General features: G+C 43.2%; 1 protein-coding gene across 2 annotated transcripts in view; it reads left to right on the top strand.

Annotated features, from left to right (window-relative positions):
- The first annotated feature begins 1,804 nt into the window (after nt 1-1,804).
- The window catches only part of STAG2 (stromal antigen 2), an 85,540-nt gene continuing 70,031 nt past the window's right edge, over nt 1,805-17,313 (top strand). Inside the window, exon 1 of one of the 2 annotated variants that reach the window (XM_054995986.1) lies at nt 1,805-2,000. The gene's annotated coding sequence lies outside the window, so the exon portion shown is untranslated. Of the gene's footprint in view, nt 2,001-2,195; nt 2,216-17,313 lie in introns of those variants that run through there. The other variant, XM_054995987.1, reaches the window with a different exon arrangement.

Genomic DNA, 17,313 nt, shown 5'->3' with positions numbered 1-17,313 from the left:
TATAAGGCAGAGCTTTTGTATATCCTTGGCTTCAGAAGGGTAGCTGTATTGGCCTAAGTACAGGAGCAAGATTCAGGTCCAGTAGCACCTTAAAGAATAACTAGATTTTCAGGGTATGAGCTTTCCAGCATCAGAACTCCCTTCTTCAGATCCATTTAGAAGTGGAAGTACCCTCCACTTGTACACCAGCCATTTGCATATTGCAACACAATATTCAAGGGGTTTGCTCTTAATTTGCTTTTGATTCAAACTGGCGGAAGCAACATTGTATCTGAGAAAGGGAGCTCTGACTCTAGAAAGCTCATATCCTGGAATCTAGCCGTGCTAAGCGGAGCCCTCCTGGTCAGCTGATTGTAGAAGATGCCCTCCCTACTAGTAACACCCCCATCTAGTAATTTTTTACTGCTACGATGTTCTGTAGAGGATTAAGGACTGGTCGGTTGGATTTGGTGCTATGTACATGTATATATATGCATTTTAATTGCTTAGTTTTGGGTGTCTCATGGCTTTTTAATTTACATTAACTGTTTTATGTATTTTAACCTGTATGTCACTGTAATCCACCCTGAGTCTGCTGGTGTGGGGAGGGCAGAAATCAAAATAAATAAATAAAATAAAAAGTGCTACTGGAGCCTAACCTTGCTCTCATCTCACTAGAGATGATTTTCTACTTTTCATACCCCACCTCTACCAGATGACTTACACTATTCTTGTACCTTACACCCTTACTTTAAGCAAAGTCCAATAGCACTTATAAGACTAATAAAATTTGTGGTAGGGTTTGAGCCTTTGTTCACAGTTCACTTCTTCAAAGCTGTGACTCACAAAAGCTTATACCCTATCACAAATTTCGTTAAGTCTTATAGGTGCTATTGGACTCTTTTTCTACTGCTACAGACAGGCTAACACAGTCACCCATCTTGATCTATCCTTACTTTAAATACCTCTCCCACCTTCTGACTGAATAAAACCCTACATACTTTCGTTTTGAAACGTATGTGACCAAGGGAGCTCTGACTCCCCAAAGCTCGTACCTTGGAGATCTAGTTTCTTCAAGGTGCTACTGGACCCGAATATTGCTCTTTTGGTGGCGGGTCGGTTGTTACAACGGGGTAAACAGCTTTCTCTCTTATTGCTGGTATTGCATTTCCGTGACACAAGATTTTTAAGCCAGTTATAACGCAATAAGCAGCGTGGAACCTTGCTGCTCAGAAGAACGGCAAGGAAGTTTAAAGAGCGCAAAACTTGCCACAGGCCGATGCGGGTTTATTCTGCAACGTCCTGCTAACTCACACCAACCGGGTAGCTGGAAAAGTGAGCTGTGACTCACGAAAGCTCATCCCCTACCATAAATGTCAGTCTTACAGGCGCTACGGGACTCTCACACCACCCCGAGCTCCCCCAAGGCCCTGCTCCTGGAGCTCTGGCCGGCCACATTGCCCGCGGGCCGTCCTGCCAGGCGCCGCCGCCGTTCCCAGGGGCTCCTCCTCCAGCAAGTGAGACGTGCGGCCAGCCGCACGCGCAGGAGAACAACCAGGGGCGGGGCTGGAAGCTGTGACGTCTCCAGGGGAGGAGGAGGGGCGGCGGCTGGCTCTGCTGCGCCTGCGCGGCACCTTGTTTACCCCGTTCTTCTGCGAGCCCGGATGGGAGGGGGCGGAAAAGAATGTGGGAAAGCGGCGCCCGCCTCTCCCTCGCCCCCCCTCTCCGAATCCTCCCGGTAGATGTCGCTCTAGGCCCGGCGGATCGGGCGTGCTCAGTGGCCGCCAGGTGGCGCCTGCGCCCTCCATTCGCTCGCCAGCCGCCGAGCTGCGAACACCCCAAACAATTCCCAGCGCCGCCGCCGCCGCCGCCAAATTAAATAATCCGCCCGCTTCATTCTTCTCCCCCCGTCACCCCTTTCCGTACGCTCAACCGCCACCCCCCCTCCCTCAGCCTAGGCTCGGCCGGGGCTTCTAGGCCTTTGCCGCCCAGAGCTTGACGGGAGGACAAAAAAAAAAAAGGTAAGGGCGGCCCGAGTGAGTTGGCTTAGAAGTGAGGGAAGAAAGCGGGGGGGGGGGGGGTCGAGATAAAGGTGGGGGCGTTTGTGTACGGAGGGAGAGCGAGGGGGAGGCGAGGGGAAGAAAAAGGGCGCGCAAGGCCTCCGAGGAGCCGTCACCGCCAGCCAAGGCCGCTGGGCCTCCCTCCGCCGCCGCCGCCGTCGACGACGCCGGGAGAGGTAAGTTCGACAATGGCGTAGAAGCTTCGAGAAGTTGGGGATTGTTTCTCCCCGGCCTTTTTATTTTTTGAGGGGGACTCTTGAGGGGGGGATTCGGAGCGGCCGCCGGCCGGAGCTGGAAAGGAGGCCGCGGCGGCCGACGGAGGGGGAAACGCGCAGGCAAGATGGAGGACGCGGGGCCGAGAGGAAAACACACGCACACACACCCCGGCTCTCGACCTCCTCCCCTCCCCAGGGAAAAGGTGGTGGAGGGAGGAAGGAAGGCAGGCAGGCAGGCAGGCAGGAGGGGAGCCCGGCTGCGGCGCCCGGCAGGAAAGCCCTGCCTTCCCACCCCCTCTCCCTCCGGCCACCTCAAGGCTTCCCCTTCTCTCCCCCCCCCCCCACCCGTGTGCAGAAAAAAGCCTAGGCCCGCCGTTGAGAAAATGGAGACGCTCCCGTCGCTTGGTTCCTTCCTTACTGTCCCCACCTCTTTATTTTCTGCGCCCCCCCCCCCTCCGGCTGAGGAAAAGAAAAATAATATTTAGGAGTTATTGGCAGGATGATGAACTACTGGAGTAATTGTGTGTAGGAGTGCAGGAAGTAGAAGGTGCGCGTGTGTACACTCACGCAGGTTTGTGCAATATGGGGTGTGCGTTTGTGTTTGGAAACGTCAGGTTGGCTTACCTTTCCCTCTCCACCCTCTCGACCTCTTTCCCCCTCCAAGTAAGCAAAGAGAGGAAAACCAAGGAAGAGTGGCTCTCCCCCTCCCCGCTTTAGAATAGTTACAAAGTAGTGAGCAAGCGTTGGAGTTTACCCAGAACTCTTTATCAGGCTGCATGTTCCACGTAAGTTAAGAAAAGAGGGGCGAGAGAGATGTTCTGTGGTAGCACGGAGGGGCGAATCACGAAAGGGGAAGCCTCAACTTGACAGTATCTCCAGTTATAAAAGTGTTTTATGTGCGTGTGTTATATTCTGTCGCTCCCTTTTGTGTGTGTAAGGGGATGCATACTTTTTTTTTTTTTAAAGCTGGCATTTTTGTGTGTTCTGGCTTGTAAGTCCCAAGTCTGTGATCTGCGGGCCTTTGAATAAACACGCCTGGGAGCGGACTGCAAATATCTGCAGCTTTCCCCCTCGTGACTTGGAAAGAGACGATAGTGGGGGGATGAATGCGCCGGAGGAGGAACTTTGCTCGAGTTGTCTGCCAGTAATAATAATAACAAATTATTATTAAGAGTAACGTTGAAGGGGACGGGAAGAATGTTCGTTTCACTTTCCTCTGATTTTGACTATTATAGGAAAGGGGTTCTCTCCCGACCTTCCGCGTGTTTGTTTACCCAGGAGTATGGTGCCACTGAACTCAGAGAGACTGACTCCCAAGTAAACGCGCATAGAATTTGGCGCCCCATGCAAGCCCCCCTTTCTTTTCTGGTCTTTCATCTCCGCCTTTCAGTTTCTTTCGGGTCTGTTTCAGTTCGGGGACGGGGGGAAAGAGAAATTAAGGGCAAAATGTCCCGGTTGACTTTTTGAAGTCCGCGTGCGGCTGGGAGTCCCGCTGGGTCGTTGCCGGGTGGGAGGGAGAAGGGGGCGGAAGAAGGCTGTTTAATGGGGTTTTTGGCGCCACTTTTGTTTTAGATACTTGTTTGTTCTCCCGCCCCCTCCTCCTCGGATCACAGCGGTTCAGCTGATCATTGCCTAGGTAGGAAGTGGTCCGGCGTTACCAGTCTTCCCCCCCCCCCTTCCCGGCCCGGCCAGTGCCCTCGTTCAGTGTGTGTCTGGTTGCAAATGGTGAGGTCAGGCGGCCTGCAATGGGGAAGCTGCAGGAGTGCTGTTTTAGGGTTATGGCTATAGTTTCTTATTTAGGGGTTAGACTTTTAGGAGATCTCCCCCCCACCCAAATTCTTGAGGTGTTGTGTGTTTCCGGTGACTTCTTAAGACCCGATGTGTATTGAACCCAGTTTTTATACTGTCGGAAGGTGGGCGGCACTAGTAGCAACGCCTTGGCGGGCATTATAAGAAATCTTGTGTCTCCCAACCATTTGTCCTCCAGGTTTTTCTCAGCGCGGGTTGTAGTCCTTATTGGGTAGTTGCCTTACTTGGGGTAGGAGGCGCGTTTGACTGCCACACCCCGTGTTTGTTTCTCGGCAAAGCTGGGGGCGCCCTCCCCCCCTCCCCCTGCGAAGCTGGCTCCTTTCCTCTCTCAGGCCCTGGCGGGTTTTGTGGATGACCCGCGGAGCCAGATTCTCTGTTGTCGTCGGCCTCTTGTTGAGGAAAGGAGGGGTTTTGTTAGCACCGTGGGGGCGGGCGGGGAGTCGAGTTACCAAAGTGCGTCACTCGCAATTCTGGTGGGGCCTACTCGACAGCCTCTTGTGTGTGTTTCCATCTTCACAGATATCACCCGCCCCTCCTCTCTTTGCTTTCTCGGATTGGTCAGCCGCACTAGTGGAAGGCATTTAGCCTCCTTGTTGCAAGCAAGAACACAGCGTGCTTAAGTGCACTTGAGGAAGGGGAACTGGGCTTTGTAAACAAGAGTGGGGTGTGCTTTGAACATAAGTGTCTCTGACTGCAAGATGGCTTGAGTTTGCCCTCAGTATGGTGTAGTTTTCTATGCTTGCTCCTAGAAGGTGCATTATTAAGGACCTGGGTTTAAATGAGAACCTTAGAATCGTCCTCACCTCCCCCTACACACACCAGCCCCACATCCCTGCTAGTTGGGGCCTTAAAGAGCTAGCCTTGATTGTCCAGCCAGGCAGTGCATGCACTCCTTCAAGAGTTAGGAGCTTTTTCAAAAAGGTATAATAGTTGGAAATCTAGAGAGGCTTTTTAAAAATTGAGACCTGGCTGTTAGTATGCTGTAAAGGTTGGTGTCTCTGAATCTTCTTGGGTCAACCCAGTATCTTGCTACCACACAGGGATGAGAGACATTGATATCTTCAGTAATGGTGCTGAGTAAAGGAGGTACTAGAGAAGTCTTTACTGAACACTTTTATTTATTATTTAAAAGAGTTTTATGCCATCTTTCCATTCAAATAGGATCCCCAAGGTGGTAAACAAAAACATTTGAACATTAAAAGAGCATTTAAAATAATATATAAAAATTCATTGAAAACCTATAAACACAATACCAAAACCAGGAAGGAGGGTCAGTAACAGTTATTGAGGGTATGCCAAAAGAAACAAAGTCCTCACTTGCTGGTGGAAGACAATGATAGAGGGAGAGAGATGAATCTCCTTGGGGAGCAAGTTTGAAAGTTTTGGCATCACTTCCAAGAAGGCTCTCAGGTTGTCACCCATCTAGCCTCAGGTGTCAGGGAGGGGCATGTGAAGCAGGGCCACCTAAGACACCAAAGTGGATTGGGTAGGTTCATATGGGAGAAAATAGGCTTTAAAGGTCAATACTAGCACCTTGAATTGAGCTTAGAAGCAAACTGGGAGGCAGTGTAGCAGATCCAAGATATGGTCCCAGTGCCTGTAGCATTCTGTAACAACGAGCTTCTAGACAGTCACATAGAGTGCATTGCAGTAATCTAATCTAGCTGTTACCAGGGCATGTACCACACAGTTGCCCAGGAAGGGTTGAAGCTGGTGAAAGACATCCCTCACTACCATTGCCATCTGTTTCCCTAGCAGGAGGCCTGGGTGCAGTAGCATCCCCAAGTTACAAAACTGCTCCTTTAGAAGGAGTGCAGCCCTATCCAGAACAGGAGAGAAACCATTTACTGGGTCACCTCCCCCCACCAGTAGCACCTCAGTTTTGTCAGAATGAAGTTTCAGTTTGTTAGCCCTCATCCATTCCAAAACTGTTTCCAGACACCTGCTCATACTTTTCACAGCCTCCCTGCGATCTTTTGGAAGCTTGAGAGAGAGTTGAGTTTCAGCTACATTCTGAAAACTACCTTCAAGGTAGGACTGAACACACTGTAGAACAGTGCCTCCCAGTCCCAACCCCCAAGGTGTGGTCCAGAAGGATACCATGATTGATGTATCAAAAGCTGCTAAGAGGTCCTGGAGAATTAACTGGATTGCTCTTGCCATGTCTGTCTCCTGGTGCAGGTCAACTACCGGGGCAACCAAGGCAGTTTCAGTCCCATTACCAAGTCTGAAACTTGCTTGGACTAGATCCAAACAATCCTCTTCATTCAGGAATCACAGTCACAAGAATGGTACATTAGAAACCAGATGACAATTCAACTCTCCTTGGTCCAGAGGAGGTGTCTTTTTTTCCCTGTTTTATTTATTCGTTTATAGCCCATCTTTCTTATAGAGACTCATGGCTTAGTTAAATAGTTGGCTACTTTTTTATGCTCAGGAGGGGGTGGGGGAAGCTTCTTGTACCATGTAGTTTAAAAGGTGGTTGGTGGCGATGGCATGAATGGGCTCTTTTGGAGCTCGAGTGTGGAGGATATACAGACTGAGATGGGAATCCACTCTGTCTGTTGCCTCTTCCTGTATCCTACCAGCCTCTCACCACTCTCATGCTTGGCTCCATTTGTGTTGCTGCCCTCTCACCATCTCTGCTGCAGCTGTCTGCAGCAGCTACCTACAACTAGATAATCTACCGTAGTGAGTTTGAGTGCCCGGATTGGATCCAGGGTTCATCCTGGGAACTGGCATAGTTGCAATCCACAGTAAATTTGAGGGTGACCTATTTGTGAGTCTTGACCTTTCTGCTGTGAAGACTGATGCCCCAGAGCTTTGAACAAAGTTATTTTTGATATTATGTAACAGAGGGACTAATTTGTGGTGTCAAGTATGTTTGTGACAAAGTGTTAAAAGTTATTAGCAGTTCCTGTAATTTTGCCATCTGTGAAAGCATGCAATGATTATTTGTTTATGTTTTGTACAACAAACAAGAAATTAAATTGCTGATGATGCAAGTGACATTTCTCTCTTCATGGATCCTAGAAGGATAGGTTTTCTGGTAGTGTTTGCATAAGAACCATCAGTACTGTGGTATGCTGCTTAAATGGCTTGTCTAGGGATAATGTGGTGTTAATTCAAACTTTTAATTTGCAGATCTAGACATCAAGAATCCAAACCAGATAATGTTTTTGAGCACAACAGGAGTTGAATGAATGTTGTGGCATTCATTCCCATGTAAATGAGAAGATCATAGGCATGCAAAAATCATTTGAGCCCATCTGTGTTGGAATGGGGACCAATGATTCCAGATCTATGTTTCACATAGATTACATTTTTTTGCAGAAAACATTATGTAACTGCTTATTTCTACTTGAAAAGAGTTGGAGGAAGTTTAATTATAGATTTTTCTGCTTAATTTATTTCAGTTGCAACTTGTTAAATTTGTTTTAACCTTTTCTAATATATATATATATATTGATGGACAATATGATTGATATACTCGATCTGTGCAGTTTAGCTGGAAGGAAAATTAATCATTGCAAGCCTGCAGGCTAATTATATATGTGTAAGGGGCCCATAAAGCAAGGGAAGCATCAGTAACTTTCCAACTGGTGGTGTACTTAGTTGTGTTATATCCCCCTTTCTTATGTGCCATTGTTTGCGAAAGCATTGGTGGGAAGTTGATGCCACCAGCAGTAATTTCTGTGAAAACAGAATGGCTCAGGTTTGGTAAGGTTGTAAAGTTTTATGCAGGCTGTAAAGGGTTCAGTTGATTACTGGCTTGGATATGAGGCTGTCTGCTTTGAAAATATGGGGATGATTTTTCTGGAGGAATCACATTCTTATGTGATCGTTATTCTTTATAACATTTTAACAACTGTCTCTGCTTTTGCCTAGGCAATTTTTGATCATTGCTGTCACTGTAGGATACCTAGAACCTATATATGTGTTGCAAAAGATGGGCACATTGCAAAATGTTAAATATACTCCTGTGTGAGTAGGTAACATCGTGTTGTTTATGCAATCGACTGTACCTCTCATGTTGCATTCTGTATTTTTAAAAAATATAATTTGGATGTAGGTCTTTACCTGCCATTACTTCATGTCAGTGTTTCCTACTTACCATGCATTATTATTGCTTGTACTTGTGTGAACAAGCACTTAATTTTCCTGTGAGCTTTATATAGTGCAGGTCAAATTCTTCCATTTATTTTGCTGTGTAATTCTGGCCTATTAGGGTTGGGTCACCTACCAAATTGATAAGTACTCCTATAGCCTCTTCATTAATTAAATCTTAAACAGAGTCAGACCCTACAGAATACCATTAATCTGTTTGCTCAGTTACATATGACCCATTCATAATTATTCTTGGAGTGTATTTGACAACTAGGTGTTTATACATTTTTATAACCTTCTCAACCATTTCACTGGTTTGCTTATGAGAATGTAATATAAAACTGATAGAATTTTTACTTGTAGTGATGTTTTCACATCACTTCTATCCATTACGTTCCTTTTTTAGTAGATGGTTTTGCTGTAACTTATTGATTGCAAGGACAGATTTCTTTTGGTACTTTTAATACTCAAAGACTTGGAAGCTTTTGGTAGGTATGTAGAAAATAGGTTTCCTAGTTTTAATGGTTTAAGCTTCCTGAGGCAAGGGTTTGATGTCTTGCCACCATTTGCTGTCAGGATGGCGCAGAGCAACATTCAGGTTTCTACATTAATATTTGGGCAGCTTCCTGATCTGCTCTGTGGCATTGAATTGTGGAGGTAGTAGGGGTTTACCTAATGCATTCCTTTGTAATTGGCCTAGAGCCATTGCTGGCTGATGGTGAACTGAAGATTCCCTCTCTAGGCCTTGCTGCTGTCTCTTCAGGCTCCAGACCATTACCAGTAGGTGATACCACTATGACTGAAACCTTTGTAGTTGCATCAGTGCTAGACGATCTCTCAGGCATGTGCCTAAAGTGTGACGCTTCAGTGAATCCTGCCATGCCTGCCCTTTTCCTAACAAATAATCCTAACCCTCTGCCTACATCATTATTAGGTTCTAAAGAAGCTTTGGGTACTTCGGAAATGAATCTCAGGAAATGCAGTGAGATTCTTGTTGCAGAAGTGAAAAAGCATGTGTAATGTTAACAATTATGAAAGCGAGAAAAAAAACCCTTGTAAAGTGAATGTAGGCCTTGAGTTGTGCCTGTGCTTTGAATATTTTGTGCAGTTTTGATTACTTCACTTAAAAGAGGAGTAAGCTTAAAATTACACAAAATAGGGAGCATAAAAGTTCACAAAAGGGTGAAATGGAGATCTATGATGATTCACTGTTGAATTTCAGTGGGCATTCACAACTCAAGTGGGTGTCATATTTAAGGCAAATGGAGAGTATTGCTTCATATGGTACCATTTCTTAGAATTAATTGTCATTGGGCATTGGAGTGGCTAATAAAAGGAATACTTTTTGAAAGGGTTAGATAAATGTGCATGTGACCATCATAGCTAAGTACAACCTTGATCAGTTCTTATTCCTATAGGCTGAATGTTCCTATTGGCTGACAACACTCATATTCTTATGTCCTGCATTTTGGGGCTGCTGGTTTGCTGTTGCCAGAATACAAACATGCAGTAGATGAATCATGAAAATGCTTACATTTTTATATGGAACTGTTGAGTGGTCACTAACCTAACTTGTAGATCTGACCTTGATAATCTTGATAACAGTACTTGGATGTTAGATATTCACCATGTTGAAGGATGGACATATGCTGTTGGAGGTGAGAGATTCAAGTTTTTATGGCTACTTTTTCCAGTTTGATGCTAGTGTTTTATGAAAATGAATATGTAAAAAGAGATCTTGATGGGAGAGAGAAATAGCCTATTTTGTCCCTGATATCTGCAAATGGTCTCCTCTCTCCAGAGATCCAACATGATGACTTGGCTTACTGACCAGCCATTATCTATGATTCCCACCTCCTCTCTCTTGAGTCTTCTTGTGTATGCAGAAGTCTCGGGAGACAGACCTGGTCTTATTTGCATAAGGATATAATAATGGTAAGAAACTATAGGATTCTCTGCTTGGAAGAGTCTCCTGCTGTTTTTTACCCTCTCCAATCTGCAGTGTAAATGGGAGGTCTGGCAAGGGAGATCAGTCTACTGCTGGGCAGCCTGCTTGCCAGGAGCTTTCAGCCTGATGAGCATGTAGGTATATTTATGGATATTGGTTCAGTCTTTATACTTCTGTACTCTTATGAGTGTAAAGGAACAATATAGAAATAGTGAAGGATTGTTTGTGCTTTCCACAGCATGTGTTAGGTATAGTTGGTGCCATAGATTTTTGTTTCTGTGTTCATCTGCTGTTGTATGTACCATGTGAAATTGGAAACTATTTGAAATAAGCGTCTCTCTTTGCTTATGTTTCTGTTAATCACAATTAGAATTATTCTAGAATGAATAGGTGAAAAATCTTGTGGTTTTTCATATTCACAACAGTTCGAACTGGACCTGTTTAAAATTTGAGTTAATATTCTGACTTTTGTAAACTTGGCATTCAATATAATGGCTCACCTTTTGTGAATTTTGAGGATAAAATAATTATTATTACTGTATGAGCTAATTCTGGCTTCAGTAATTATACCTTGTGTAGAATACAGAGTCCCCAGAAGTGTACCAATATCATGATGCGGAAGGTAATGTCATGCTTCTTTAGAATGTTGAGCACAGATACATTTTTTTTCACCACCTCAGTTGACATGACATTTTGCATTTTCTGCACACAACCATTATATTGCTTACTGAACTTGTAGGAGTAAGTAGTATATTGGTAGAAAACAATGAAATTATAAAACTACTGGATATTAAGGCAGGGTACCTGGATAACCCAGGTGAGCCTGATCTCAGAAGCTAAGGAGGGTTTACCTTGGTTAGAATGGGAGACCTCCAATGAAGACCAAGGTTACAGAGGCAGGCAATGGCAAACCACCTTTTAGTCTCTTGCCGTGAAAACCCCACTAGGGGTTGCCATAAGTCAGCTATGACTTGAGGATACTCTCCACCACCAATATATACAAATACAATTCTTTAACATAATTTCATGAGAAGATGGTTCTGAAGTTATATTTTATTAAAATTTTAATCTTCACTTTTGATTAATAGTGTACAATGCCAAAAAGTAGCATGGGCCTCATATATAGGACCAAAAGTATAGACCAGCAGTAGCTTCAGCAAAGTACAAAGGAGTTTCCGTTTACCACTTTTTCTCCTTTCCATACTGGAGAAGAAACAAAAATCTCTTTGTGTTGCCCCAGATTTCCCTACAGTTCTGATAGTGCACAGTACAGCTGATGTTTTGGGAAAGATTGGGCCCTGGGCGGGAGGAAGTATCTTCATGTAAGTAGGAAGGCAGGAAACCCTTTTCTCCATTCCTCAGTTAATAAATTGATGCATTTTTGGAGATTAATTACATCAAGTTCAGCAAAGTGAAATACTTGCCATTATAATTGTGTCCAAGTGGTAATCAGAACGTTACAGCAGCTGCATGGATAACATCTGTGATTCATTCTTCCATAGTGATTGTGCTAAAACGTTCTTCCTATTGATGGAACAACTTGTCTATAACATATCAAACCAGTCTTAAATGATCTTTTTGGTCACATTATATATAGAGAGAGAGCGAGAGAGAGAGCGAGAGCGAGTTATATATATATATGTTACTTATATATTATATATTACTTATTTAACAATGCCACATTTTTTGTTTTTCTTGATTTTAAAGAAAAGAGTAGTGGAATTGGCGCAAGATTGAAAGCCTTGTCTGCCATTGCCTTATTAGGCTTGCATCCAAGCCCACAGTTCTAAAGATGTAAGTGTGTTTCTTAAGAGAGTAAGGTGATTTACATCCATTCCCACCCAACTGCAGCCCAGTGACCCCCCCCCCCTCAGTTTTATTCATCCTGGCCAGTGGACCTTCAGGAACAGCATTGGGAGTAAAGTGATGTCTCCCATAGAAGGGGGTAGGTGGTAGAAATCACCACTGGCTCTTAAACTTTAGAACTGTGTACTTGGATACGAGCCAGTGAAATTTCTTCATGGAACACCTATGTTCTTTCTGTGGCTGCCTTTTTGGAGTATGCTTAAATGATGCAATATTTCTCAGAGCAGGTTAAGTTTCTACTTCCCTGTTGGGTATGAAGCCTGATCTGACTCCTGTAAAGGCCGTGTCTGTATATTTTTCAGGGAGCAGTACAGGAATGGGTTTGGTAAAAGAACATCTGTGGCAAGGAATGCTAGCAAGCTGAGCAATCTTGTTGCTTAGATATATGAGCAAGACTAACTGAGAAACTTTCAGAATCATCTAATGTACTTGTTCTGGCCTAATGTGGTGATCTCATACTGGTCCTGCAGACCATCTGTTCCTTTTTGCTAAAGCTCCTGTGCCAACATCCCTGTGGTTATAGACCAAGTGTTGGCTTGGTCCTGCCCAAGTGGTATGAAACCATAAACTTGGATTTATGAAGAATTACCCTTATGATGGTCTGCCATCCAGATATACAAATAACTATTTGTAGATGGCTTTATTCTAGTTAAAGGATAAAGGTGTCTATAAATAGTTATTTGGAACTAGTAAGTACAGTGTAAGTAAAAGGATAGCACTGTACTTCCAGGACCTGGCTGATCCTGTAAGCTCTAAATACTTCCAGAGTTGCCGCAAAGTCTTGCTTTGTGTGAGTGCATAAAGTGCTGTCAAGTTGCAACTAATTTATGGAAACCCCGTAGAGTTTTCGAGGCAGAAGACTAACAGAGGTGTTTTGTTATTGCCTGCCTCTGCATAGTGGCCCTGGTCGTATTCGTGATCTCCCATCCAAATTTTTCCCAGCGCCGACCCTGCTTAGCTTCTGAGATCTGACAAGATCAGCCTAGCCTGGACCATCCAGCATAGGGCAGGTCTTTCTTTTAGCAGCAGTGTAATGTTGATTTGTGCTCCTGTGTGTTTGGCATTCTTTTTTTACTTGGCACTTTTTGTTGCTGTTTTTGGATTGTTTCTTGTTTATTGAGATGAACTTGTTTACCAGATTTTTTACTTCCACATTTGATCTGGTTTGACCAATTACCTGTTTGAAATTGCCCTTCTAGTGATTTTAAACTTTGATTTGGGACAATTCCAGTGTGACCAGTAAGTTTTGTTTCCTCTTAACTGTGCTACCTTTCCCCCTACCACTGACATTCAGGCATGGTGCATTCTTGGTAGCTGCCCTACAATCATGGAATTCCATTTGCCTTAAGAGTTGTCAGAACCTGAATGTATGTGTGTGATGTCAAGCAGGTATTACATGGTCACCATTCAAGCCAGCTGAGACTTCATTTTAAGCTGTTAATGCTATAACTACTGCTGTATAATATAAAACCTGTTTATCGTGTGTGCGGCAGAAACCTGCTATGAAAATCGGTAATTCACAAGCTTTCCAGAAATGTACATAGGCTGACAGCAGAGCTTGTTTAGCTAGAAGGAGAAAATTAAGCTATGACTTGTTATCGTCATTATGTCTATAGTTAATATGTCGCTGCCAGTTTATACAGCTTTTCTCTCCCCATCTCCTCTTTTCAGTTAATGGACAGCAAGCAAATTTATGACCTTAACTGCTGAAAAGAATGTGTTCAGCAGATGGCTTCCTGCTGTTCTAGAACATCAGGCTCTGGTAGGCCAAAAAAAAAAAAAGAAGCATGCACCAGTAGAGTGCACACGGAGCAGCTGGGGCTGGGCATGTAGATGAGCCCCTTCAAATAGAGGGAACTCTCTTTACAAGTAGCTGGTTGGTGGAATGTTAGCCTTGATGTGAAAGACCAGTTCTTGAACTGGTCAGGAGAGCTACATGCACAGTCTCCATCCAGTTGGGGATGTGTTGTACAAACCAGTTTCGTTACTCATAATATTTTGCTTCTCTCTTGGTTTGGACAATACTTGTTAGGGTGGAAAACATTTGTTATAAGGAAAAAAAACATACAAAAATCTTGAATTCAGGTAACAGTGATAAACTGTTGATAATACTTAGTTGTGCCATCAAGTGTCTAGAAGTAATTCAAAATGATCTTAGACTTCCTGTTTCAGTATTATTCTTTTAATTGTATTTGATTGTTAATTTATATCACTAGGGTATGTAATTAATAGTGGTATAGCTTTTAGGTTTTTCTAGTTGATGGACTAGGAAAGTTAGGAACTGGTGGGATTAAGATAAACCTGACTGTAACAGAATTGCTTTGGTATTCTGTGGCTGATCTGAGTTCGTATATGGCTAGAGATGACTAAAAATGGGCCATCACTTGGAATTTCAGGTGGGAGGATTCCTGGAGGCAGTGCAGGGCATGGTGGTATTTGTGTCAGGTAGGATTTAAAAGGGGGTTGATTAGACAGATGGGACTGAGGCCAAGATCGTACAGCCTGTGAAAGCAGAAACTCAAGAGAGAAGTGGTTGCTGGGGAGGCCAGTGAGAGAGGAAGAATATTTGGGACCTTCACTGTAGACCTGTAAATGAGAGCTTTGGATAAAATTAATTGAAATCACTCATCTACCAGTAACCTGATACTGCCTGAGGCTATCCCAGGTCAGTAATATAACAACAGATATACTTTTGGATGCTGTGTGTGTGTATGTATCATGTAAGACCATATGACCTACCTGTTGTTTATCTGAGTCATTCAGTTGGTAGAGCCTGAATGCCATGCTGAAGAGTATTTTTACAACTGTATCAAAAGATGTAGAGATCTTTTATCTGTCTCCATGGTGAGGTTACCCACATGTGCTTATATTAACATTTTCATATGCTTAGCTCCCATTTTCTACCATAGAAGAGGCCAACAGTGGGCTTCATTTCTGTTTCTCTATGACACTGTTGTTGGTGGGTCAGATACAAGAGATACCTTTAAGGTGGTTTGTGGAGTTGGGTAAATACATGTCTGCCAGAACATTTATTTTTATGCAGCTATATTTAGGGAGTACTTGAATTGACATTTATTCCTGTGTCCATGCTACAATTCCAAATCCCGTGGGAACAAAACCACAAAATACTGATTTTGGAATGGGATAGAGGACTTTTGAGAGGTAAAAAGTGCAGTCTGAAGGCACTTGATACAGCCACCTTGCTTAAGCTAAGCATCTTTGTTCTGGTCAGTGCCTCAATGGGAAACATACAGCCTTCCCCCATTATAGCACCTGGAATTCCATGATGGAAGAAAGCCAAAATATAAAACTATTCAATAAATGACAGTTTGGGTGCAAGGTGACGTAAGTGCTCATTATGGTTTTGAATTACTGGCTTTGAGGTGCTAGTGAGACATCCTGCATCTTTAAAAAAATTCCACTGCCCACCTCAATTTTTTACTTTATGTGAATGTCTAAGCCTTTTAGTCTGAATTCTTATTCTTTAGATATTGTTAGGTATCTGATCAAAACATGCCTTCCAGTTACCTACAAATTGCTTTCAATTTATTTAGATTTTTACCCATCTGTTGTAACCTGCCCGTCAGCTATCTTAAACTATAATGATAATGATAATAATGACAACAACAATAATGATAATAGCATTCGATTTATATACCGCCCTTCACGACAACTTAACACTCACTCAGAGTGGTTTACAAAGTATGTTGTTATCCCCACAACAAAACACTCTGTGAGGTGGGTGGGGCTGAGAGAGCTCCTAGAAGCTGTGACTGACCCAAGGTCTCCCAGCCGGCTTCAAGTGGAGGAGTGAGGAATCAAACCCAGTTATCCAGATTAGAGTCCTGCTCTTTTAACCACTATACCAAACTGCCTCAGTGATATCTTGGCTTCTATGATAATACATTGTTGTAAGAAATTGCTCTTTTCTATTTTTATCCCACTCTTCCTCTAAGGAGCTCAGGATGGTGAGCTTATTTCTTCTCCTTCCCATGTGATCCTTACAGTTATCTTGGGAGGTAGGTCAGATTGCCTTTATATGGTGCCTTTCCTACCACCCTTAGCAGCACCAAGCAGCTTACAAAAAATCCTGACTTTCATGTAAAGAACAATTAAAAAACAAGAAAAACACAGTTATACCACTTTTCTTCAAAATGTCTTCACAAATGCGTATGTATGAAGAATAGCCTACATTTTGTACAAAAGATGGGCAGCATAAGGGTATCTGCATCTTCTTGGGGATGGTATTCTGTTACGCTGGAGCTGTCACTGAAAAAGTTGTCCTGTACTGACTGAAAGACCATCTCAAAAGCAGTTTAACCAAGAGGAGGCCCTGAAAAAATTAGAGATGTTTTTGTAAACAAGTAAAAAAAAAATATGACACAAAAACAACTCCAGGGAAGGCAACTTTTATATAAGAGTGTGTGTGTCCAGACCTTATGAAGCCATGGTGTGTGTATGTCTTTTCCCTTTTGGGAGGGGAGATTGAAATACTTCCCTGTCAATCTGAAGTTTCCTTTGCTGATTTAACATGAAATGCATTATTTATAATGTATCATATAACACTGTATTATTTGGCACATTTATAGACTTTAACAGTATAAATATTTTCTACAACCCTTCCCCCTGCAAGTATACCCTGTATGAGAAAGAGAGAGAGATGCAGAACGCTGCACCTTATGCTACCATAGCACAGGTATCTGTAATTTTTGCCATCTGAGAAACAGGAAGAAATGTTGAAGGTAGGAAACAAGTTTTGTAGTAAACCAAAAGAAAGTGTATTATCTGAACAGAAACTCTGCCATAGAATCACAGTAAGTCTGACTGCCAGCATGTTTCTATATTAAGCTAAACGTTATAGCAATGAAAACATTAAACTCTTAATGTATTATAATTGAACACATTAGGGATATTGTTACCAAATTATTTACATTTAAACAAAAACGTTGAAAATATTGTATACGTCTACAGTATAAGAGGTCTTTCCCCCCAGTGCTCCCCCAAATTTCTTAGTTTTTCCAAGTCTTCAGATGTTTTCATGCTGTACATTTGGAATGAGTGGAATGCATTGTAAGCCAAGGGCTTCTCACTCAGAGAAAATATTTCATGGCAGGATTTTTCATTGTTACCCCAAATTGCCCAGTTTTTCCACTGGAAAACTTGATAACGTCCTCAAGGTTTTTTTTTTCTTCAGCTGTACGTTTTGAATGTGACAAACCTTGCTTTTGAGAAACATATTATTCATTATAAATTTGATAGGAGTTTCACTTCAGTGCTTCCCCAAAGTTTCAGACTTTTTAAATCAGAAAAATAGGGGGAAAGGCTTCAA

This window comes from Eublepharis macularius, chromosome 13 (genome assembly GCF_028583425.1).
Source record: "Eublepharis macularius isolate TG4126 chromosome 13, MPM_Emac_v1.0, whole genome shotgun sequence".
In the NCBI taxonomy this organism is placed as follows: Eukaryota; Metazoa; Chordata; class Lepidosauria; order Squamata; family Eublepharidae; genus Eublepharis; species Eublepharis macularius.
The sequence above is the reverse complement of the archived record's forward strand: the minus strand, read 5'-3'. Positions and strand labels throughout refer to the sequence as shown.